The sequence below is a fragment of the Hippopotamus amphibius genome, chromosome 5, assembly GCF_030028045.1.
Source record: "Hippopotamus amphibius kiboko isolate mHipAmp2 chromosome 5, mHipAmp2.hap2, whole genome shotgun sequence".
Classification (NCBI taxonomy): Eukaryota; Metazoa; Chordata; class Mammalia; order Artiodactyla; family Hippopotamidae; genus Hippopotamus; species Hippopotamus amphibius.
The window spans coordinates 107,993,844-108,019,992 of NC_080190.1; the positions used below are offsets into that span (position 1 = coordinate 107,993,844).

At 35.4% G+C, this 26,149-nt stretch overlaps 1 protein-coding gene across 2 annotated transcripts in view; it reads right to left on the minus strand.

Moving 5' to 3' along the window:
- PKIA (cAMP-dependent protein kinase inhibitor alpha) overlaps positions 1 to 26,149 on the minus strand; it is a 109,270-nt gene that overhangs the window by 21,745 nt on the left and 61,376 nt on the right. Inside the window, exon 2 of one of the 2 annotated variants that reach the window (XM_057736180.1) lies at positions 24,594 to 24,719. The exons of the other annotated variant lie outside the window; for it this stretch is intronic. The gene's annotated coding sequence lies outside the window, so the exon portion shown is untranslated. The remainder of the gene's footprint in view (positions 1 to 24,593; positions 24,720 to 26,149) is intronic. 2 annotated transcript variants of the gene reach the window in all.

Below are 26,149 nucleotides of genomic sequence, written 5' to 3' on the forward strand. Positions count from 1 at the left end.
TGCAGAAAACTTTAAGACATTGATGAAAGAAATCAAAGACGACACAAACAGATGGAGGGACATACCATGTTCCTGGATTGGAAGAATCAACATCGTGAAAATGACTGTACTACCCAAAGCAATTTACAGATTCAATGCAATCCCCATCAAATTACCAATGGCATTTTTCACAGAACTAGAGCAAGAAATCTTACGATTTGTATGGAAACACAAAAGACCCCAAATAGCCAAAGCAATCTTGAGAAGGAAAGATGGAGTTGGTGGAATCAGGCTTCCTGACTTCAAACTATACTACAAGGCCATAGTGATCAAGACAGTATGGTACTGGCACAAAAATAGAAAGGTAGATCAATGGAATAGAATAGAGAACTCAGAAGTAAGCCCAAACACATATGGGCACCTTATCTTTGACAAAGGAGGCACGAATATATAATGGAAAAAAGACAGCCCCTTCAATAAGTGGTGCTGGGACAATTGGACAGCAACATGTAAAAGAATGAAATTAGAACAATTCCTAACACCATACACAAAAATCAACTCCAAATGGATTAAAGACCTACATGGAAGGCCAGACACTATCAAACTCCTAGAGGAAAACATAGGCAGAACACTCTATGACATCCATCAAAGCAAGATCCTTTTTGACCCACCTCCTAGAATCATGGAAATAAAATCAAGAATAAACAAATGGGACCTCATGAAACTTAAAAGCTTTTGCACAGCGAAAGAAACCATAAACAAGACTAAAAGGCAACCCTCAGAATGGGAAAAAATAATTGCCTATGAAACAATGGACAAAGAATTAACCTCCAAAATATACAAGCAGCTCATGCTGCTCAATATCATAAAAGCAAATAACCCAATCCACAAATGGGCAGAAGACCTAAATAGACACTTCTCCAAAGACGACATACAGATGGCCAACAAACACATGAAAAGATGCTCCACATCACTAATCATCAGAGAAATGCAAGTCAAAGCCACAATGAGGTATCACCTCACACTGATCAGTATGGCTATCATCACAAAATCTGGAAACAACAAATGTTGGAGAGGGTGTGGAGAAAAGGGAACTCTCCTGCACTGTTGGTGGGAATGTAAGTTGGTACAGCCACTATGGAAAACAATTTGGAAGTTCCTTAAAAAACTACAAATAGAACTACCATATGATCCAGTAATCTCACTACTGGGCATATACCCAAAGAAAACCATAATCCCAAAAGAAACTTGTACCATAATGTTTATTGCAGCAGTATTTACAATAGCCAGGACATGGAAGCAATCTAAATGCCCATGAACAAATGAATGGATAAAAAGATGTGGCATATATATACAATGGAATATTACTGAGCTATAAAAAGGGATGAGATGGAGCTATATGTAATGAGGTGGATAGACCTAGAGTCTGTCATACATAGTGAAGTAAGTCAGAAAGAGAAAGACAAATATTGTATGCTAACTCACATATATGGAATCTAAAGATGGTACTGATGAACTCAGTGACAAGAATGAGGATGCAGATGCAGAGAATGGACTGGAGAACTCGAGGTTTGGGAGGGGGCAGGGGGTGAAGGGGAAGCTGAGAAGAAGCGAGAGAGTAGCACAGACTTATATATACTACCAAGTGTAAAATAGATAGTCAGTTGGAAGTTGTTGTATACCAAAGGTGGTCCAACTCGAGGATGGAAGATGCCTTAGAGGACTGTGGCAGGGAGGATGGGGTGACTCGAGGTGGGGGGAGTCAAGGAAGGGATGGAATACGGGGATTTGTGTATAAAAACAGATGATTGAACTTGGTGTACCCCCCAAAAAAATTAAAAAAAAAAAAAAGAATTCAGACTAACGATAGTAAAGATGATCCAAAATCTCAAAAAAAAAAAAAAATAGAGAAAATACAAGAAACATTTAATAAGGACTTAGAAGAACAAAAGAGCAAACAAACAGTAATGAAGAACACAATAACTGAAATTGAAAATACTCTAGATGGAATCAACAGCAGAATAACTGAGGCAGAAGAACGAGTGAGCTGGAAGATAGAATGGTGGACATAACTGCCACAGAGTAGGAAAAAGAAAAAAGAATAATAAGAATGGAAGACAGTCTCAGAGACCTCAGGGACAACATTAAGTGCACCAACATTCAAATCATAGGCATCCTAAAAGGTGAAGGAAAAAAGAGAGGGTCTGAGAAAATATTTGAAGAGATTATAGTCAAAAACTTCCCCAACATGGGAAAGGAAATATTCAATCAAGTCCAAGAAGCACAGAGAGTCCCATACAGAATAAACCCAAGGAGCAACACACCGAGGCACATATTAATGAAACTAATGAAAATTAAACACCAAGAAAAAATATTAAAAGCAGCAAGAGAAAAGCAACAAATAACATATAAGGGAAAACCCATAAGGATAACAGCTGATCTTTCTATAGAAACTCTGCAGGCCAGAAGGGAATGGCAGGATATACTGAAAGTCTTGAAAGAAAAAGCTACAGCCAAGAATACTCTACCCAGCAAGCATCTCATTCAGGTTCAGTGAAGAAATCAAAAGCTTTAGAGAGAAGCAAAAGTTAAGAGAATTCAGCCCCACGAAACTAGCCTTACAACAATTGCTAAAGGAACTTCTCTAGGCAGGAAACACAAGAGAAGGAAAAGACCTACAAAAACAAACACAGAACAATTAACAAAATGGTAATTGGAACATCATGTCAATAATTACCTTAAATATAAATGGATTAAATGCTCCAATGAAAAGGCAGGCTGACTGAATGGATACAAAAACAAGACACTTATATATGTTGTCTACAAGAAACCCACTTCAGACCCAGGGACACATACAGACTGAAAGTAAGGGGATGAAAATGGAAGTCAAAAGGAGGCTGGAGTAGCAATACTCATATCAGACAAATTAGACTTTAAAGTAAAGACTGTTACAAGAGACAAGTAAAGACACTACATAATGATTAAGGGGTCCATCCAAGAAGATATAACAATTATAAATATCTATGCACCCAACATAGGAGCACCTCAATATGTAAGGCAAATGCTAACAGCCATAAAAGGGGAAATTGATAGGGACACAATAATTGTAGGAGACTTTAATACCCCACTTACACCAATGGACACATCATCCAAACAGAAAATAAATAAGGACACACAAGCTTTAAATGACACATTAGACCAGAAGGACATAACTGATTTTTATAGGACATTCCATCCAAAACTACAGAATACACTTAGTACACTTAATACAAGTGCACATGAAACATTCTCCAGGATAGATCACATCTTGGGTCACAAAGCAAGGCTCAGTAAATTCAAGAAAATTGAAATTTTATCAAGCATCTTTTCTGACCACAATGCCATTATATGAGATATCAATTACAGGAAAAAAAAAAAAACTATGAAAAATACAACACATGGAGGCTAAACAATATGCTATTAACCAAGAAATCACTGAAGAAATAAAAGAGGAAATAAAAAACAATACCTAGAAACAAATGACAAAGAAAACATGATTACCCAAAAGCTTTGGAATACAGCAAAAGCCATTCTAAGAGGGAAGTTTACAGCAATACAATCCTACCTCAAGAAACAAGAAAAATCTAGAATAAACAACCTAACCTTGCACCTAAAATAATTAGAGAAAGTTAGCAGAAGAAAAGAAATTACAAAGATCAGATCAGAAATAAATGAAAAAGAAATGAAGGAAACAATGGCAAAGATCAATAAAACTAAAAGCTGGTTCTTTGAAAAGATAAACAAAAGTGATAAACCATTAGCCAAACACATCAGGAAAAAAAGGGAGAAGACGCAAATCAACAGAATTAGAAATGAAAGAGAAGAAGTAACAGCTGACACTGCAGAAATACAAAAGATCATGAGAGACTAATACAAGCAACTATATGCCAATATATTGGATAACCTGGAGGAAATGCAAATATTCTTAGAAAAGTACATTCTTCAAAAACTGAACCAGGAAGAAACAGAAAATATGAACAGACCAATCACAGGCACTGAAATTGAGACTATGATTAAAAATCTCGCAACAAACAAAAGCCCAGGGCCAGATGGCTTCACAGGCAAAGTCTATAAAACATTTAGAGAAGAGCTAATACCTATCCTTCTCAAACTCTTCCAAAACATAGCAGAAGGAGGAACACTCTCAAAGTCATTCTTTGAGGCCACCATCACCCTGATACCAAAAGCAGGCACAGATGTCACAAAAAAAGAATATTACATGCTAATATCACTGATGAATATAGGGTGCAAAAATCCTCAACAAAATACTAGCTAACAGAATCTAACAGCACATTAAAAAGATCATACAGCATGGTCAAGTGGGGTTTATCCCTGGAATGCCAGGATTCTTCAATATGTGCAAATCGATCAATGGCATATCATATTAACAAAAGGATAAAAACCATATGATAATCTCAATAGATGCAGGAGTTTTGACAAAAGTCAACATCCATTTATGATAAAAACTCTCCAGAAAATGCGCATACAAGGAAATTACCTCAACATAATAAAAGCATATGTGACAAACCAACAGCCAACATCATTCTAAATGGTGAAAAGCTGAAAGCATTCCCTCTAAGAACAGGAACAAGAGTGCCCACTCTCACCACTATTATTCAACATAGTTTTGGAAGTTTTAGCCACAGCAATCAGAGAAGAAAATGAAATAAAAGGAATCCAAATTGGAAAAGAAGAAGGAAAATTGTCACTCTTTGCAGATGACATGATATTATACATAGAAAACCCTCAAGATACTACCAGAAATCTGCTAGCGCTAATCACTGACTTTAGTAAAGTAGCAGGATACAAAATTAATGCACAGAAGTCTTCTGCATTCCTATACACTAACAATGAAAAATCAGAAAGAGAAATTAAAGAAACACTCCCATTTATCATTGCAACAAAAAGAATAAAATACCTAGGAATAAACCTACCCAAGGAGGCAAAAGACCTGTATGCAGAAAACTATGAGACACTGATGAAAGAAATCAAAGATGATACAAACAGATGGAGGGACATACTGTGTTCTTGGATTGGAAGAATCAACATTGTGAAAATGACTATATTATCCAAAGCAATTTACAGATTAAATGACATCCCTATAAAATTACCAATGTCATTTTTCACAGAACTAGAACAAGAAATTTGACAATTTGCATGGAAACACAAAAGACCCCAAATAGCCAAAGCAATCTTGAGAGGGAAAGATGGAGCTAGAGGAATCAGGCTCCCTGACTTCAACCTATACTAAAAGGCTACAATGATCAAGACAGTATGGTACTGGCACAAAAACAGAAATATAGATCAATGAAACAGAACAGAGAGCCCAGAGATAAACCCTCACCCATATCGACACCTTTCCTTTGACAAAGGAGGCAAGAATATACAATGGAGAAAAGATAGCGTCTTCAATAGGTGGTGCTGGGAAAATTGGACAGCAATATGTAAGAATGAAATTAGAACACTTCCTAACACCATACACAAAAATAAACTCAAAATGGATTAAAGATCTAAATGGAAGGCCAGACACTATAAAACTCCTAAAGGAAAATATAGGCAGAACACTGTAACATAATTCAAAGCAAGATGCTTTTGACTCACCTCCTAGAATAATGGAAATAAAATCAAGAATAAATAAATGGGACTTAATGAAACTTAAAAGCTTTTGCACAGCAAAAGAAACCATAAACAAGACAAGAAGACAACCCTCAGAATGGGAGAAAATACTTGCCAATGAAGCAGCGGACAAAGGATTAATCTCCAAAATATACAAGCAGCTCATGCAGCTCAATATCATAAAAGCAAATAACCCAATCCACAAATGGGCAGAAGACCTAAATAGACATTTCTCCAAAGAAGACATACAGATGGCCAACAAACACATGAAAAGATGCTCAACATCGCTCATCATCAGAGAAATGCAAGTCAAAGCCACAATGAGGTATCACCTCACACCAATCAGAATGGCCATCATCACAAAGTCTGGAAACAACAAATGTTGGAGAGGGTGTGGAGAAAAGGGAACTCTCCTGCACTGTTGGTGGGAATGTAAGTTGGTACAGCCACTATGGAAAACAATTTGGAGGTTCCTTAAAAAACTACAAATAGAACTACCATATGATCCAGTAATCCCACTCCTGGGCATATACCCAAAGAAAACCATAATCCCAAAAGAAACTTGTACCATAATGTTTATTGCAGCACTATTTACAATAGCCAGGACATGGAAGCAACCTAAATGCCCATCAACAAATGAATGGATACAGAAGATGTGGCATATATATACAATGGAATATTACTCAGCTATAAAAAGGGATGAGATGGAGCTATATGTAATGAGGTGGATAGAACTACAATCTGTCATACATAGTGAAGTAAGTCAGAAAGAGAAAGACAAATATTGTATGCTAACTCACATATATGGAATCTAAAAATGGTACTGATGAACTCAGTGACAAGAACAAGGAAGCAGATACAGAGAATGGACTGGAGAACTCGAGGTATGGGAGGGGGCGGGGGGTGAAGGGGAAACTGAGAAGAAGCGAGAGAGTAGCACAGACATATATATACTACCAACTGTAAAATAGTCAGTGGGAAGTTGTTATATAACAAAGGGAGTCCAACTCGAGGATGGAAGATGCCTTAGAGGACTGGGGCAGGGAGGGTGGGGGGGACTCGAGGGGGGGGCATCAAGGAAGGGAGGGAATATGGGGATATGTGTATAAAAATAGTTGATTGAACCTGGTGTACCCCCCAAAAAAAATAAAAAAAAAAAAAGCCACAATGAAGTTTCACCTCACACCAGTCAGAATGGCCAGCATCAAAAAATATGGAAACAATAAATGCTGGAGAAGGTTTGAAGAAAAGAGAACCTTCCTGCACTGTTGGTGGGAATATAAATTGGTACAGCCACTATGGAAAACAGTATGGAGTTTCCTTAAAAAACTAAAAATGGAACTACCATATGACCCAGCAATCCCAGTCCTGGGCATATACCCTTAGAAAACCATAATCCAAAAAGATACATGTACCACAATGTTCATTGTAGCACTATTTACAATAGCCAGGACATGGAAGCAACCTAAATGCCATCAACAGATAAATGGTTAATGAAGATGTGGCACATATGCACAATGGAATATTACTCAGCCATAAAAAGGAAAGAAAAACTGAGTTATTTGTAGTGAGGTGGATGGACCTAGAGTCTGTCATACAGAGTGAAGTAAGCCAGAAAGAGAAAAACAAATACCATATGCTAATGCATGTATATGGAATCTAAAAAAAAAATGGCACTGATGAACACATTGGCAGGGCAAGAATAAAGATGCAGATGTAGAGAACAGACTTGAGGACACAGGGTGGAGGAGGGCTAAGTGGAAGCTGGGATGAAGTGAGAGAGTAGCACTGACATATATACACCACCAAATGTAAATTAGCTAGTGGGAAGCAGCTGCATAACACAGGGAGATCAACTCGATGATGGGTGATGAGCTAGAGGGTTTAGATAGGGAAGGTGGGAAGGAGTCACGGGAGGGAGGGAATATGGGGATATATGTATAGGTGCAGCTGATTCACTTTGTTGTACAGCAAAAACTGGCACAACAGAGTAAAGTAATTATACTCCAATAAAGAGCTTAAAAAATTCAGTAGGATTTTCACAATAATCATCTATATCAAACTGTATACAACATTTTACATTGTTATTCCTCTCTTCTTAAAACATCTTTGTCCCTTGGCTCTGATAGTTACCATATTCCTAATTCCCTCATAATATTCTTATATTTCTTCTTGCTCTTTCCCTCATTTATCTATTAAATAATACTTTTTCTTTCTTGTTCTTTTTTTCCCCAGATCTTTATTGAAGTATAATTGCTTTATACTGTTGTGCTAGTTCCACAGTATGTATACGTATATCCCCATATCCCCGCTTCTTGAGCCTCCCTCCCACCCTCCCTATCCCATCCCTCTAGGTCATCACCAGTCATCAAGTTGATCTCCCTTTGTTATGAGTTGCTTCCCACTAGCTCTTTGTTCTTTATATTCTGTTTGGTAATCCCATTTACCCCAACTGTCTTAATTACCAACTGTGTATCAATGGCTATCAAATCTATAATTTGGGGGCCTGATATTTTTTTGTTTTGTTTTGGGTCTTTGTTGCTGTCCATGAGCTTTTCTCTAGTTGTGGCAAGCAGGGATTGCTGTTCATTACAGTGCATGGGCTTCTCATTGAGGTGGCTTCTTTTGTTGCAGAGCACGGGCTCTAGGCACATGGGGTTCAGTAGCTGCAGTATGTGGGCTCAGTAGTTGTGGTCCGTGGGCTCTAGAGTGAAGACTCAGTAGTTGTGGTGTACAGGCTTAGTTGCTCCACGGCATGTGAGATCTTCCCAGACCAGGGATCAAACTTGTGTTCCCTGCACTGGCAAGCAGGTTCCTAACCACTGCACCACCAGGGAAGTCCCAAAAGGTCCTGATATTTTTTTGAAGCGTAGCTTGGGAATTTTTACTCCCTATTGGATATTCCCCCATGGCTGTCTGTAAAAACTCAAATTCAAATGCGAATTCAAGTTCAAATGGAATCTCTACATCCACCTCCAAAGCTATTTTTTACCCTTATCATTTTAGTGTATATTACCATTATTTTCTTAGGTATCTATGATAGAAATCTTAGAAGTGTGTTCAAATACTTCCATCCAATCAATTCTCAAACCTCACTGTTTTAATTCTATCCATTCAATGTTTCTTAATATTCTTCATTTCCATTCTTTCTCTGGTCACGCCCGTCATCATCTCTTTCTTGACTATTGCAATTATAGGCTAACTACTTACTTATCTAAACTCACTGTTCTCCAACTTACCCTTTACACTATCACCAAAATTAACTTTATAAAATGTAAAATACTCAAAAATCTTCAGTGGCTCCACGGAACCCAAAAAATATAGTTTAAATTATTTTTGCATGTCCCTCTGGAATTTGAATCCAACCTAATTTACTAGCTTTTTTCCCAATACTGTCTCTCCCATGCATACTAAGTTAGATCATAGCAAACACTTGCAATATCTCTGGTGTTCTCTTATTGGTCTCCTCATGCTGTTTTTCTCAACCTGGAGTAACCTCTTCCAATGACAACAAAATCCTCCTCATCTTTCAAGCCCAGTTTATAAGCCACAATCCCTCCCAATCTCCAGGCATAATGAATAACTTTCTTATAATATATATTAAACTTGGCACTATGCAAGAATCAATCATTTTCACATTGCTCTTCATCCTATATTATAAGTTCCTTGAGATCTGGATCTTTGATTTTTGAGTCCCTCAGAATGCTTGGCACGGGATTTTGTATGTTGTTCTTACATCTGTAAAAAGTGTATTGTAGATTTATTTTTAAACATCTTACTCAAGATCCTTATTGGTAAAGTAAATTTGTCAAGGTTATACCATTGTCAATGGTTAAAAGTACTGATAGCTCAGAAAGCACGTTTCTTTATTTTTCATTTCATTTTCCTGTCTCATATTAGTTTTCATCACTATAAAGAGATGAACTGTAATCATTTCCTCTAATACACTTTTTCTTCTGTGTATTCTTAATTATGACAGAAGATTTTAAAAAATAACAACAACAAAAACCACTCTAGAATTCCAAGTAATCTATCCTATTTTCACCTTGTGGAAGGTTACCTTTTTTAAGATTTTTTATAAACTAGATATGACTAAAGTAGCAAATTAATGCATGGAATGGTTTGTTCTGCTCTTCTTTTGTTAAGGCTTTTTACATCATTTATTTAATATTTCTGAAGGTTTATAAATCATTTATTAGCTAATCTTTGCAACATCCCTGCTGAGATGGTCAATTAGCCGAAGAAGTACTGCTGGCTGGCAAGTGACAAGTAATATTACTTGCACATTACAGATGAAGAAACTAAAGCAGAGAGAGGTTAATCAACTTGACCGTGTCTTACACAGTGAGTGGTAGTACTGATGTCAGAATGGGGAACTAGGGTTATTCACATCAAAACCACAGAAGCATTAAGAGCCTGGAGCTTGGGCTGTTCTTTATTATATTATACTTTCTCAATCCTTTGTTTAATCTCCTTTTCTGTCTCTCTATGAGTCCAAGAAGAAAAGATACTTTTAAAGTCTATACCGTCTCATTAAACAAAGACTATTTTTCTACATCAAATAAATATTTAGCTTTTGAAAGGATGTTAGAACACTGACACATTTCTTCTCAAAATAACTCACTATTAACTTTTCTATCTTTAAAATCACAATGAAAGATCAAATCAATCTCAGTAATATTTTCTGGTCTGTTCCAAGTTGTAACAGTGACCATAGTAACAAAACAGCTATTGTTTACTAGTTATTTATTAATAATTATAACAAAAATATCAGGTATTTGCCAGATATGACACTGTTTATGTAAATTGTAGAATAAATTTATCAACAAATTTATCAAATAGGAATGCTCATTATCTCAGTTTTAAAGATGAAATAATAAAGGTTTAGAAACATTGTCATGAAACTGATAGGTGATTTAACCACTAACAAAACCAGCTGCCATTTTCCAACATTCATTTTGGAACATACTATACTTAATTTTTTGTTGATGGTTTGCCATTTAAATATGTAAGCAGTTCGCATACTGTGTTGAGACATTACTGTGTAGAGTAATATTTTACTGACATCCCTACAGAAGCTGGCTTTTTAATATTATTATCTGATGCACATCATATTAATTGACACTGCAGTTTCTTCCTTGGTTTCTATATTTTTTTTCTACAGACATTTTGCATTCCAACTTCAACATATCTGATCTACCCATTCATGTGATGGTCTTCATGTTCAGACATCTTGCTGTCTGGGCTGTTCAGCCCTGTGACAGTAAAAGCACACTCACTAGGGACTACGAGTTTGAGAAGGACTTAGAAAATTGTTTAACACCTGAAAAAAATGGCTCTGGAATATGAAAAAAAATCTGCAAAACTGAGATTAAAAAGTTGTTTAATATTTTCAACTAATGTTACATCTCATCAACGGCAATGTTGCTCAGCCTTTATATAGTTAGTTATCCATAAATTATATTGAATATGTGATTTGGGCACATTTTAATGCATTTGATAACATTTAGGATGAAGCTTCTAAAAGTACAATTGCCTAGCATGGAGGGAGATTTAAAGATGGCCCTGCACACAATGAACTAGAAGTGACTTCAGTGGGAGGCTGAGGCAGAGATGCTGGGCCTGGAGAGTGACAGAGCAGGCGTACATTGGAGAGAGCTTCCCAGTATAGGAGAGTCAGGAATTCGTGACTCAACAAGTGGGGAGCATGAAGGTAGAGGACCCTATGATGAGAATCCTAGGATTGCTTCTAGATTTCTAACTCGGATAAATAAATGACAGGACGGTACTCTTTGGTGAATGCTAAAGGAACAGCAACAGCAGCAAAAGTCTAAGAATGGAATTTTAACATATCACAAAGTCACATTTAAAGTAAATTTGGCATTCTTTTCCTTTCTGAATGAATGAAAATGCATTAATTAAAAACATACATTCACATACATGCTAATATCTGTTCTTCTGCAATCATGTATTTTCTGTATAGTGTCTAAATAGCTATTCCAGTTGAAGTAGTGCTTAAATACTTCAATATGCCTCTTTTCAGCCAAAAAGAAAAACTGTTTCTATGACTGTTTCAACATATTTAAAATATATGTATAATCACTGCCAATTTATCTGCTTTGTATATACTAGTTTCCTATACAATATTTCATATCTCCCTTTATTGAAAATGTCATTGTTCAGTATTATGATTGTCTTTCATTTGTATTATATGTCTGAATGTTAGAATTATTGATTAATCTCTTTATTAATGGAATGATCTTCAGCACATGTTTAATACTCTTCTCTACCATCATTATATGTTATTTTAAAGATTTCCCATACATTTACTTTAAATGGGATTTTCAGATTTTTCAGGCTTTTTGAAATCAGCAGGATAAGCTCCAATGAGAAAAGGTAATGCTGAAGAACAACAATATGAATTAAACAAATTTAAGTAGTTAAAACAGCACTAATTTAGCCATTGGGAAATATATATTAATATTTACATAATATGTATTATAAATCAGTAGTTTCAAAATGTGATAATCTACTGAACAAAACATCTTAAAGTGTGAGTTAAAAGATGTTGTGAAATATCCACATGAATAAAATACAAAAATATAATTTATAAGCTAGGAATATAAATAATAACTGCATTTTTGTCCAGGAGCCAAGTTGTTATCTGGGAAACCTCATGACATTTTGTAGAGTATCAAAATCACTTTGCTATCAATCTTGAGCATTTCTCCTACCAATTCTGTAATTAGTATTGGAAATTAGCATTATGACTCTATTTCATTATCAGGAACATTGAAGAAACTAAAGTGCTAAACATTGGTTTTAACAAATAAAAGACAATTCATCTGATGAAGATGTTACAGTGAACTGAGGAATTAAAAGATCTCAAAGTAGAGAAATTTCATTGACTGCAGTATAAACAGCTTGAGGGTAGAGAGTTTCTATTTTTCTTGTTTGCCCTCCAGATTTCAGAACAGTGTTATATGCACAGTGCAGAGTAATAAGCAAATATTTAACAAATGAAAAGTATTGAGTTCATTACCTTGTGGTACAAATTAGGATTTCTTTTGTACTGACATAACTAGAAGATTTAATTTCAGCATTATGAGTTATTAGTGTCTAATTCCCAGTTTTGTGTCAACCAAACTTATTTGAGTGATAGAGGACTTCATGTTTATCCTGTCTTCTAGGATTTCATTTTTGTGTATATGTTCATTAATTCACACCTTTGATATTTTTATAGCACAACCAAAGACTATAAAAACACATAGATCAAGCACTTATCAAAGAACTCTAAATAAAACAGGTCTCAGATATGATTTTAGAGCCATGCTTGGTTATACTTCTGTCTAAGTCCTTCATCTAAAGAAACACCTGCAACACTGCTGCATGTATTAATCACCTAGGATGACTTTTAAACTTACCAATGGCCAGCCCCTCTATTATATCTGATTTTATTCAGTAGTCTAAATGATAATAATTTTTTGATCAAGAACATTGTTTTACTGGTTGCAAAGGCACGCACGCAAACACACACACACAAACACACACACACAGTCCCCGTTGCTTTTAAAAATTGTAGGACAGAATTAATCATAACTGTTGAGTTTAAATGCCATTTATCAACTTATTAAAGTGCAAGCAAGCAGGGAAAATAAGTTAAAGACAAGACTTTTGTTTCCTAATTTATTTTTACAGAGTGTTGTAGAAGTCTTTATGTAATTAATACAAAATGGTGGTACACAAAAATCTTTTTGCTTTGTTTATTTCCTAGTCTGTGGCAATGCAAACAATGGAAATTAACCTCGAATTTAAATTTAGGAAACCTATATTGCATTAAGTTTGTCTAACTTGCCATTATATTTTTCCAAACAAACAAAATTTGTCTTTTCTCTCTCCCTATCTCCCTTTAAGGTATGTCAACTCTAACCTCTCTCTGTCCCCCACGCCCCCACCCCCCACCTTGTTACCTCTGACACTTATCTCCTCTACTAGATATGTTTTTGTACTTATTGCTATACAGTAATTTAACAATAAAATATGATAAATGCAGGTGGAGGTGTTTCAAGAAAGAAGGAAAATGTCCTTACACATTTTCAACATAGAAATAGAATTTTTCAAGAATGAGTTACAAAAAAGCAAAGTTTTAAAAAATTAGTTATAGCTAAAGTTTGAAGATAATATTATCATCCCTCTTAAAGAAGCAAGAAGCACAGAAGAAACGTGGTATTAAGGACAATGAAAGTAAGCAGTTATTGCAATCTATTACACGCAGCATTCAATGGATTTAGAAGACAGAGGCTTGAGTGCTGTCAGCATTAATTGTTACTGGGCAAAATATTTAATTTCACTGGGCTTCAGTTTCTATGCCTCTAAAATGTGGATTCCCAGGCTAAGAAAATATTTCAAATCTTTTCTAAGTCTAAAAGTCACTGACCTTAGTGTCTGTGTAGCCTTTATAAAGGCCACATTTTCACAAAAGATAGCATTCTTGTAAAACACCTTTATAGAAAGGAAAAGCTATATTTAGAAAGTCCACTCAGTGTCCAGGGTGCTGTTAAGTTTTACTGCTATTTATAACCAGGTGTAGGCCAGTTAGACAACCATTTGCTTTAACTAATAACTGCCCAGGTTTCTTGGAGTTAAAGGTAAGTTTTTCATTATTCTAAGTGTTGACCTAAGAAATTGTTGAAAACAAAAATTATTTTAATTTACTTACTGAATTGCCCAGTTGTTACATGGCCTGACATGAGATATGAGTTAAAAGATTGCATTTAAGTTTGGATATTTAGAGTCACAGATGTAGAAAACAAACTTATGGTTACAGAGGGGGAAGAGGGGGAGGAGGGATAAATTGGGAGATTGGGATTGACGTATACACACTACTATATATAAAATAGATAACTAATAAACACCTGCTGTATAGCACAGGGAACTTTATTCATTACTCTGTAATGACCTATATGGGAATAGAATCTAAAAAAGAGTGGATATTCACTTTGCTGCACAGCAGAAACTAACATAACATTGTAAATCAACTATACTCCAATAAAATTTAATTTAAAAAATGTTTGGACATATAGTCTTCATCCTACTGTTTTATCATAGACTTCTTACAGGATAAACATATGCAATCATTTTGAATTTCTGAGTGGGAATGTTCCTTATAGCTTTTTCCCTTTATAAGTTTCATGCCAACTTATTCCAGTTCTAATGCAAGTAGAAATTTATAAAATTTTCTGAGAACTTATTTCCATTTTTATGAATTTTATTGATTTTATTTTAATATCAAGGACTTTACCAAATTCATAGACATTTGATAGAGTGAAAAACAAAAGCATATTTAGGAAAAAAAAAAAACCCTCAAATAGAAAATAAGTTGCTATGTTGTTAGTAACAGAAATTAGCCCAGATAGACTGAAAAACTGAATACCATTGTAAACTTAGCTTTTAACAATGTGAGTTGCCAGGAAAAGGAGGATTATCTGATTTAGGGATCTTTTCCTCTTTCTCTGTATATATTTTTTTACAAACTCAGAAATTACAGGAAAGTTGAAATGGCAATAAAAATATTTTCCCAAACCATTTGAGAGTAAATTGCCAACACAATGCAATGTCTCTCCCAAATCCTCTAGTATTTCCTATAGACATATATCCAAATATAATCATGAAAATCAGGAAATTAACACTGACACATTACTACAGTGCTGTCTAATCCTCAGACCCCTTTCAAGTTTTGTCAGTTATCCCAATCATCTCCATAATAAAAGGATCAGCCCAGCATCACATGTTGAATTTAGTTGTCCTCTTTAGTTTTTTAATCTGGATAATTTTCTCAGGCTTCCCTTGAATTTCACAAACTAGAAAATTTTAAAGAATACAGATCAGTTATTTTGTAGGATTTAGCTATTTGTGTTGTCTCATGATTAGACTCAGGATATGTGTACTTGGCAGGAATAACACAGTGGTGAAGCTCTGTTCTTCTGACTGCATCTTACCAAACAATTCTGGCAAACTTTTAACTTGTAACCTTACTGGAATATTATTTTACTCACTTGATTAAAGGGTATCACCCAGTCTTCTCCACTGTAAATTTATTTTTTCTCCTTCATTATTAATAATTTTTGTGGTAAGGCACTTTGTAATTATGTAAATATCCTGCTCCTCATCAAACATAATTTTTTCAATTTAATTACTTAAATCGGTATGAACTCATAGACTCCTATTTTATTCAATGGACTATACCATGATTCTACCATTATTTATTTTGAGGCTTAGATTGTTCAAGATTTGTCCAGTGGAAACCCCTTCAATTTGGCTTATATGTCCTTAGATGTTTCCCCATTATTCTTTGATATCTCACTTTTTGACACAATAATATGTTCTAAGATCATCTTATACTTTCCCTGCAGTAGCTCTAGAATCCACCATTTCTCCAAACAGCTTAAGTTCCCTCAATTGGAGAACTGTATTTAGAAACCAAGATCTGGACACTAGGTGTATTCGTTGCTCTTGGGAAGTAGTGGTCCCAGGTAGTCCCAATGGGCAGAGCTAGGGGATTTCTGTACATATATACATATACACATATGAAAACACATATTCATAAACTTTATATAATCATACTCACATATACATTGTCTATGTTTATTTCTATAATATCTATATATTGAAAATCTTAAGTTCACATTAACATCCTGCATTCCCTCATCTATACTGGTTCTTACTGGATCCTCTTCCTCTTTTGTTACATAGGTTTTAGGTCATCTGTTGATATTCTCGATTGCATCTCATTGGTGAGTTGCATGATCATCTGATCTCCTTGTAGCTGAGCAAATACACCAGCTTGGTGTCTCTCAAAGGGCTATCTGCAAACCATTTGTAACAGAATCAAATGAGGTGCTTGTTAAAATTCAGATCCATGGGCCTTGTCCTGATTCCCTGCTCAGAAGCTCTGTAGAGGGTAATGGGTATTTGGAAAATACCTCAGCTAATTCTCATGTATTAAATATTGCATGGTGTAGCTCACGTCTATAGTTCCTCAAAGTTCACAGTTTAAAACACATAGGTCTCACCAACTACAGTTCTTTTCTTTTAGCTTTATCAATTCACATTTGTTATTTAACCAACTTGAAAACTGCAAGATGTGTGAATAGTCTCTAAAGTAAAATGTATCTTTTGCAAAAATGTCTCCTACAAAATATCTCTATAAAATGAAATATAAATGCCTTCTAAGATCTCTCTTGGAAGAATCTTAAGATTTTTTAAATCTTCCAGGTTTTAGAGAATAGCAAGTGCAAGGCCTTGATGTTGCGAAAGCCATTACGGGAAGAAAATCTGGATGTGAGTGTGTGAGAGAATAATAGTAATAAATAAGTTTGGAGAGTAGGGCAGTATAAATATTAAGTAAAGCATGTGGGACAGGTAAAACAGTTTAAATTTTATTCTAAGAGTGATGGGAATGGGTTTTGAGCAATAATGTGATATGATTTATTTTTTTAAGACAATTCTGGCTATTGGTTATAGACTATAAGGATTGGAGTAAGAGGGGAAGCAGGGAGATTATGGAAGAGGCTGCCAACTGCATTAGATGAGACAAGCAATGATGAGTTGGAGTAAGATGAAGTTGACAAGAGTAAGGTGAGAGCTAAATGGATTCAGAATGTATTTTCAAGTTAGAGCTGGGAAAGTGAGAGTTTAAGGATGAATCTATTTTTGGCCTATTTAACAACTGGATGAGTTACAGGGAAAAACTGGAATGCAATGGGTGGATCAAAGCGAAATATTTAGTTTTATTTGCTAACTTTGAAATGTCCATTATGCATAGATTGGAGATATTTAGTGGGGAATTGGAATTAGGAGCCTGGAGGGTGGATGAGTGGTTAGGGCTAGAGGTATGAATTGGGGAGTCATAAGTCATCTTCCCATTAAAGTAATGGGACTAGATTGAAACTCATGAGTAGTGAGGGTAAATGGAGAGTAGATGAAGATGGTAGATGAGGAGGGCTAGGAATGTGTGTTAAGGAATTCTCACAGATGTTTAGGGATGGGTGGCATCACCAATGGAGACTGTGAAGGAATGGCAAGTGAGGAGGGGAGAAATCTAGGAGAGGATGGTGTCCTGGTAGCCAATGAAACAAAACATTAATGCTGGAAATTATGAAGCTCATTTTCCACAGTTTCCTGAATTGATGATAATTTGAAACGATATTTTAAAAAGAGCTTTAGCAAACAGAAAAAGGAATAATTTTCTACATAAGTGATTGATTGCAGTAGTATGAGGAATGGAAAAGTTGTGAAAAGGGAATCAAGAATTTACATGAGACAATTTTAAACAAAAGTACTCATTTAGAAAACAAGTACACAGTATTTAGACATTATATTTTGTCTTTGTGTCAACAGCAGCTACAGCATGCTATAAGTGAAGGATGAAAGATTACCATTTAACATCAAATCAGGGAAAAATGTGAAATACTTGAATTCTTTATAGATTTTTAATAGATTTCAAATCTTTATTGATTTTGAATCTTGTCATATTTCAAACATAATTTTCTAAATAATCATAACCATTTTAGAATCAGAATAAACCTTATATAACCTTATATAAACTTTACTTGAATGCATATATAGTTCATTTTCATGGGTGAAACTAGGACTTGAGTTTTCTGATTACCTAGCACTATTTCTTATTGCAACACACTGTTTAAATTTAAGTACAGATGATTGAAAAAAAAAAAATTGAGATCTCTTAAATTTTATACAAAATATTAAGTAATTAAATTTAGGGGAATTAAAGCTTATGAGGATTAAATTACAGGAAGAGCTTATAAGAAGGCAAAAAAGTAGGACATGCATTTCCACATGGGTAAATATGAGATTTTAGGACAAAATGATCAAAACTGCATTTATAAGGTCATGATACTAGCTAAATGAAATAAGACAACTATGATGTGAATAATATATAATTTTGAAGGTGAATTTTGAATATGAAGACTGATATAGATTAACATCTGATTATAATGAAAACCAGATAAGGTGGGGTAACAAGGGCTTCTTCATCCAATCACAACTTATCAGGAATAAGGGAACCTCTTGATACGTTGGTATGTATTATACTTTGCTACCACGTGAACACTTGATTCAAGAAATAGTTTAGAAATATGAATATGATTCAAGAAATTCATGAATGGTGAAAACTATGTTGGATTATTTCAAAAAGTTAAGGATGACTAGGTTAAGTAACGTCTCTTTTTTTTTTAAGCTCTTTATTGGAATATAATTGCTTTACTCTGTTGTGCCACTTTTTGCTGTACAACAAAGTGAATTAGCTGTACTTATACATATATCCCCATATCTCCTCCCTCTCACAACTCCTTCCCACCCTCCCTATCCCAGCCCTCTAAGTTATAACCCATCATCAAGTTGATCTCCCTGTGTTATGCAGCAGCTTCCCACTAGCTATTTATTGTACATTTGGTAATCCATATATGTCAATGCTACTCTCTCACTTCGTCCCAGCTTCCCCTTTGTCCCCCAGCCCCATGTCCTCAAATCCATTCTCTACATCTGCATCTTTATTCTTGCCCTGTTACTGGGTTCATCGGTACCATTTTTTTAGATTCCATATACATGCATTAGCATATGGTATTTGTTTTTCTCCTTCTGGCTTACTTGGCTCTGTGTGACAGACTCTAGGTCCATCCACCTCACTACAAATAACTCATATTCATTCCTTTTTATGGCTGAGTAATATTCCATTGTACATGTGTGCCACATCTTCTTTATTCGTTCATCTATTGATGGCATTTAGGTTGCTTCCATCTCCTGGCTATTGTAAATAGTGTTGCAGTGAACATTGTGGTACATGTATCTTTTTGGATTATGGTTTTCTAAGGGTATATGCCCAGGACTGGGATTGCTGGGTCATATGATAGTTCCATTTTTAGTTTTTTAAGGAACCTCCACACAGTGGCTGTACCAATTTACATTCCCACCAACAGTGCAGGAGGGTTCTCTTTTCTTTGCACCCTCTCCAACATTTATTGTTTCTAGAATTTTTGATGATGGCCATTCTGATTGGTGTGAGGTGAAACCTCATTGTGGCTTTGACTTGCATTTCTCTAATGATTAGTGATGTTGAGCATCTTTTCATGGGTTTTTTGGCCATCTGTGTGTCTTCTTTGGAGAAATGTCTATTTAGGTCTTCTGCCCATTTTTGGATTGGGTTATTTGCTTTTATGATATTGAGCAGCATGAGCTGCTTGTATATTTTGGAGATTAATCCTTTGTCCGTTGCTTCATTGGCAAGTATTTTCTCCCATTCTGAGGGTTGTCTTCTTGTCTTGTTTATAGTTTCTTTCACTGTGCAAAAGCTTTTAAGTTTCATTAGGTCCCATTTATTTATTCTTGATTTTATTTCCATGATTCTAGGAGGTGGGTCAAAAAGGATCTTGCTTTGATGTATGTCATAGAGTATTCTGCCTATGTTTTCCTCCAAAAGTTTCATAGTGTCTGAACTTACATTTAGATCTTTAATCCATTTGGAGTTTATTTTTGTGTATGGTGTTAGGAAGTGTTCTAATTTCATTCTTTGATATGTTGCTGTCCAATTTTCCCAGCACCACTTACTGAAGAGGCTGTCTTTTTTCCATTGTATATTCATGCCTCCTTTGTCAAAGATAAGGTGCCCATATGTGCTTGAGTTTACCTCTGAGTTCTCTATTCTGTTCCATTGATCTTCCTTTCTATTTTTGTGCCAGTACCATATTGCCTTGATCACTGTGGCTTTGTAGTATTGTTTGAAGTCAGGAAGCCTAATTCCACCAACTCCATCTTTCCTTCTCAAGATTGCTTTGGCTATTTGGGGTCTTTTGCGTTTCCATAGAAATCATAAGATTTCTTGCTCTAGTTCTGTGAAAAATGCCTTTGGTAATTTGATAAGGATTGCATTGAATCTGTAAATTGCTTTGGGTAGTACAGTCATTTTCACGATGTTGATTCTTCCAATCCAAGAACATGGTATGTCTCTCCATCTGTTTGTATCATCTTTGATTTCCTTCATCAGTGTCTTATAGCTTTCTGCATATAGGTCTTTTGCCTCCTTACCCAGGTTTATTCCTAAGTACTTTATTCTTTTTGCTGCAGTGGTAAATGGGAGAGTTTCCTTAATTTCTCTTTCTGCTCTTCCATTGTTAGTGTATAGGAATGCAAGAGATTTCTGCACATTAGTTTTGTATCCTGCTACTGTACTAAATTCATCAATTAGTGCTAGCAGTTTTCTGGTAGAGTCTTTAGGGTTTTCTATGTATAATATCATGTCATCTGCAAAGAGTGACAATTTTACTTCTTTTCCAATTTGGATTCCTTTTATTTCTTTTTCTTCTCTGATTGCTGTGGCTAAAACTTCCAAAACTATGTTGAATAATAATGGTGAGAGTGGGCACCCTTGTCTTGTTCCTGTTCTTAGAGGGAATGATTTCAGCTTTTCACCATGTACAAAGATGTTGGCTTTTGGTTTCTCATATATGGCTTTTATTATGTTGAGGTAATTTCCTTCTATGCCCATTTTCTGGAGAATTTTTATCATAAATGGATGTTGAATTTTGTCAAAATCTTTTCCCACATCTATTGAGATTATCATATGGTTTTTATCCTTCAATTTGTTGATATGATGTATCATATTGATTGATTTGCGTATATTGAAGAATCCTTGCATCCCAGGGATAAACCTCACTTGATCATGGTTTATGATGTTTTTAATGTTCTGTTGGATTCTGTTAGCTAGTATTTTGTTGAGGATTTTTGCATCTATATTCATCAGTGATATTGGCCTGTAATTTCTTTTTTTTTGTGACATCTATGCCTGGTTTTGGTATCAGGATGATGGTGACCTCGTAGAATGAGTTTGTGAGCATTCCTCCTTCTGCTATATTTTGGAAGAGTTTGAGAAGGATAGGTGTTAGCTCTTCTCGAAATGTTTGATAGAATTTGCCTGTGAATCCATCTGGCCCTGGGCTTTTGTTTGTTAGGAAATTTTTAATCACAGTCTCAATTTCCATACTTATGATTTGTCTGTTCATAGTTTCTATTTCCTCCTGGTTCCATCTTGGAAGATTGTATTTTTCTAAGAATTTATTCATTTCTTCCAAGTTATCCAATTTATTGGCATATAGTAAATTTGTGTCCTTGTAAGAAGAGGAAGAGACACCAGGGATGCATACACACAGAGAAAAGGTCATGTGAGGACATAGCAAGAAGGCAGTAGTCATCTGCAAGTCAAGGAAAGAGGCTTCAGGAGGACCCCAAACTGCCAACACCTTGATCCTGACCTTCCAGCCTCCCAGACTATAAGAAGATATATCTGTTTTTTAAGCCACTGAAGTCTGTGGTATTTTGTTAGGGCAACTGACTAGATTGGCCATTCTAACTGGTGCGGCTGTAGCACAAAAGGACTGAAAATTGATTCCATAACTTTGAAAAACATTTTGGTATTATTTTTTTAAGTTGAATATTTGAATTCCCTACAACTCAGCAATTCTAGTTTTATTATGGCTACTCATTTATTTATGTTAAAATAAATCTTGCACATGTGTACCAGGAAACATTACAATAAATGTTCATGGAAGTACTGTTCATAATAGGTCCAAAACAACCCAAATATGATTAATAGAATAACAAACACATTTCCTTAAATTTATACAATAAAATATTATATAGTAGTAAAAATGAATGAACACTAGTTAAATCAAAATGGATGAACCTTAGAAATCTAATGTTGAGAAAAAAAGCACAGAAGACTAAAGTACGATATCAATTTTATAAATTTCAATAACAAGGAAAATCACATAAAAATTAAGTGAATGTTTGATCATGAAGCCGAGATCGGAGTGATTTCTTTGGTGAAACCAGTAAGGTGGAATTAGGGTAGAGAACAGAGGGAAGATTCAGCAGTTTTGATTCTAGTTCTTAATTTTGGTGTTGTGTTTGCAGGTTTTATTATTTCTCATAACTTACATACAATTGGATATTTTCTTTTGTATATTATCTAATAATATTTTAAAAATCAAAATCCACTATATACCAAAGATAACCCCTAGACATTAATTATAAAGAAGAGAATCCACTGTGAAACAACATACACCTTTACTCATAAATCTTCTGTAGTTGAAACCTTTTAGCTATGAGATTCTTCCCCCTTCATATGAGGACTTTATGTTCCATTATGAAGCCTGCTACTTCAATTTGCCTGCTTTATTTAAGTGATACTAGTCCTTTGGCTGCCTAGAAATTTTAAAAACAACTGACAACTACATATCCTGCCCTCAAGAGAATACAGGAAAAGGATGGAGCATAGGAGGCAATCTCATACATTAGTAATAAATACAAAGACAATATTGATACAAAGCTATTTCTCCATATAGCAACTCTGAATGTTATTAACAAATATATATAAATATCAAACATTAATAAAAGAATAAAATTTTCAAATATGAGTACATTTCCTCTTATTTTGCAAAGAGTTCCAGCATGCTATTTTAGATTATTACTTCTTATCTGCGAGAGTTTGTGTGTGTGTGTGTGTGTGTGTATGTGTCTGGTTTTGTGGAAGCTGCACTGTGCTAAATTTTACATTTCTTTCTTGAATTAAATGGCTTTTGTTATCTCTTGGGAATACAGAAAATAGCAACAGCAGATTACTACCTATCTGTGGAAAGGTATAAATAGCAATTTTAGCTGCTAGTGATTCTGAAATTGCCCTTAACTTTGTCTTTATAAAAATGTTCTAAGAATTGCGTTTTCCAAATCCAAGGATTTTCTATCCATATTCAAGTTATTTACGTGGAAAAAGAATGTTGCCTGCCAAATCAGTAACAAAGGATGTTATAGCTATCAAGTCATCAGCCACTGCAGCCACCCCCAAAGCTGCACCCTGAAGGGATTTGGGATGGAGAAAACAGGATACTGGCCCTAGATAGTTAAAGTGCATATCAACGGAATGATTTCAATGAGCCCAGATTTTTGCATCTTAACCATATAGGGAAAAATGCTTAATTCATTAATTTGCGATGTCTAGTTTCTTTAACAGTAATCTTTTGATGTTCTGACTACCTGGTTTGTGGGTTTTTTTTTTTTTTTTTGGCAAAAACTCCCAAATATCCTGGCTCCTCCCCTACCTCTTCAGAACAGTCCCTTAGAGTTACCTGAGAGACTGTCTCCTGACTTAAGTCCTCAGTATGTACGCCAAATGAAACATAATTCTCAACTTTTAGGTTGTGCATTTTTTTCAGTCAGTTTTAATTGTATGGCTCATGTAGGTACTATGTCTAAATGTAATGGGATGAGCTGTAAATTTTTAAAACTAGATAAATTCTGTCAGTTCTATCAGTCAGTGAGATCCAGGCTTTTATCTCCAGATACTTCTGTCATAGACCTTGGCAAATATGGGGTCTGTGTTGGTCTTAAAATTATTCTTCGACTTGTGGGGACTCATTCATTCTTTCAACATATTTTTTGCTTATAGTCTATGTGTCAGTTACAGTGCTGGGTCCAGAAATACAGAAGTCAACACTCAAGAAAATACAAGGCTATTCCTCACTTAGAAGACTTGATGCTCAATTTTGATAAGAAACTAGAAGATTATGGATTTGTCTTGGGAGACAGTACTAAAAAGGGTTAATCTGCTGTTCCACATGCCTAACCTCCTGGGATTAAACCACAGGCACCAAGATCAGAACTGTACTTGGCAACAGTGAGCTAAAAATGGGAAAAAAGCATCATACTGTTATTGTATTCATTTTCCCCAAAGGTACTCTCTGATAAACACCAAAACCTCCAAGGGAATTGGGAACAGCTTCCTTGTAGGGTAGCTTATGTGTCCACTTTTTTCCAAGCAGTTATATCATATCCATCTATCAGCATACTTTATTGAAGGTGATTGAATGTATGAGATTAAGTATTCCTACCTGATTGGAAACCTTCTTGTCCTCAATTCATTGGCTATACTGGACTTTTTTCCTTGGGTCAGACCTTCAGACTTCTACCAGAAATTGTTCCTTTGGGGAACCAGGCCTTCCCAGAAACTCAGAAAACTGAAATGGAGACAGCAAGAGAGACGGATATTATTTGTACATATAGACCTCAATTTTTTAGTTTTAAGTAAATGTCCAAGCATACATCTTCTAAATAGAACAATAATGTCAGGGAAATTCATTGTCTATAAGCTTGTGTACTCACAACCTGAACATATTATGACAAGAATACAGGTTGCATTTTGTGTCTTCAACCCAAGCAAAGACTTCAAAAAAGGCCCAGTTATCCTTTGTTCATTAAGGGACACAGTGAGGGCAAAAAGGCAAGTTTCTAAGTCGTTTTCTTTAAAATTTACTTCCTTTCTTCAGTCTTCACTAAGATCTTCAGGAAATTATTAACTTTACTAAACTTTTAATTATTCATAAAATAAACATAGGAACCTGCAGAAGACTATTTCACAGAGACCTGTAATGTAGAATATTCATTGCATACATGCACGATGAGCTTGTCTTTTCTAGCACTGGCATACACAAAAGTGTGTGTGTGTCTGTGTGTACACGTGTCTCTTTTTGTGATGGAGTCGTGGGGAGAAAATAAATCTGTTGGCTGCTATTCATGATTTAGAAAGATACTAGGGTGAAGGGAAAGGCTACATCAAGTCAAGCAATAAAGTCATGAGGGTTGTGTTTCCATCATCATAATAATAATAGCAGTCTTCTGAGTAATCAAGGGAGCAGGCTCCTCAAATTATAGTCACACCTGTTAGACCATCTGCCCGTAAATTTCACACTATCATTAATGGAAAACAAATGGCACTGTATCTCCTTCCCTTTGTCCATTGGTCATTCTCGTATAAACTATTTTTCTCTTCAAGGGCATGCTGTTTCCTATCTGTTTAAAAATATTAGGATCTAGGAGGAGTGACATGTAATGTGCCATGCCTGGGTACTTACACCAGTGATGGCTCTGTAAGGAGTGCTGGATTGTCAGGAGGCTATAAATTGAATTCCCCTAGAAGCAGAATCTGAGGCAAGAATTTGAATACAAATTGTTCATCTGGGAGGTGCTTCCAGAAAACTCAGAAGTGGAGTGGGAATTGAGAATAGAGGCATGGAAGGAGGCCAAGAGAGGTGCATTACTGAATAGATTACTCCTGCAGGGAACTGCTGTCGGTCCTTCAGGGGAGTTCTGTGAAAGTCTATAGAACATGTCTCAGAGTTATCCCAAGAATAGGTGAGAAACTTGAAGTACTTATCGTCCAGCCCCCTCTGTCCTTGTTTGATAACTATACCCAGATATGCTCGTTGGAGTGTAAGAAAAGAAGACAATGGAGAGGGTGGTAGAAGCCAGATCATGAATCGTCCATGTATGTATCGTAAGTGCTATGGTCTAAGACTTTGTGTCCCCCTCCAAATTCACATGTTGAAATCTTAATTTCTATAGATGATAGTATTAGTAGGTGGGGCCTTTGGGAAATGATTAGGTCATG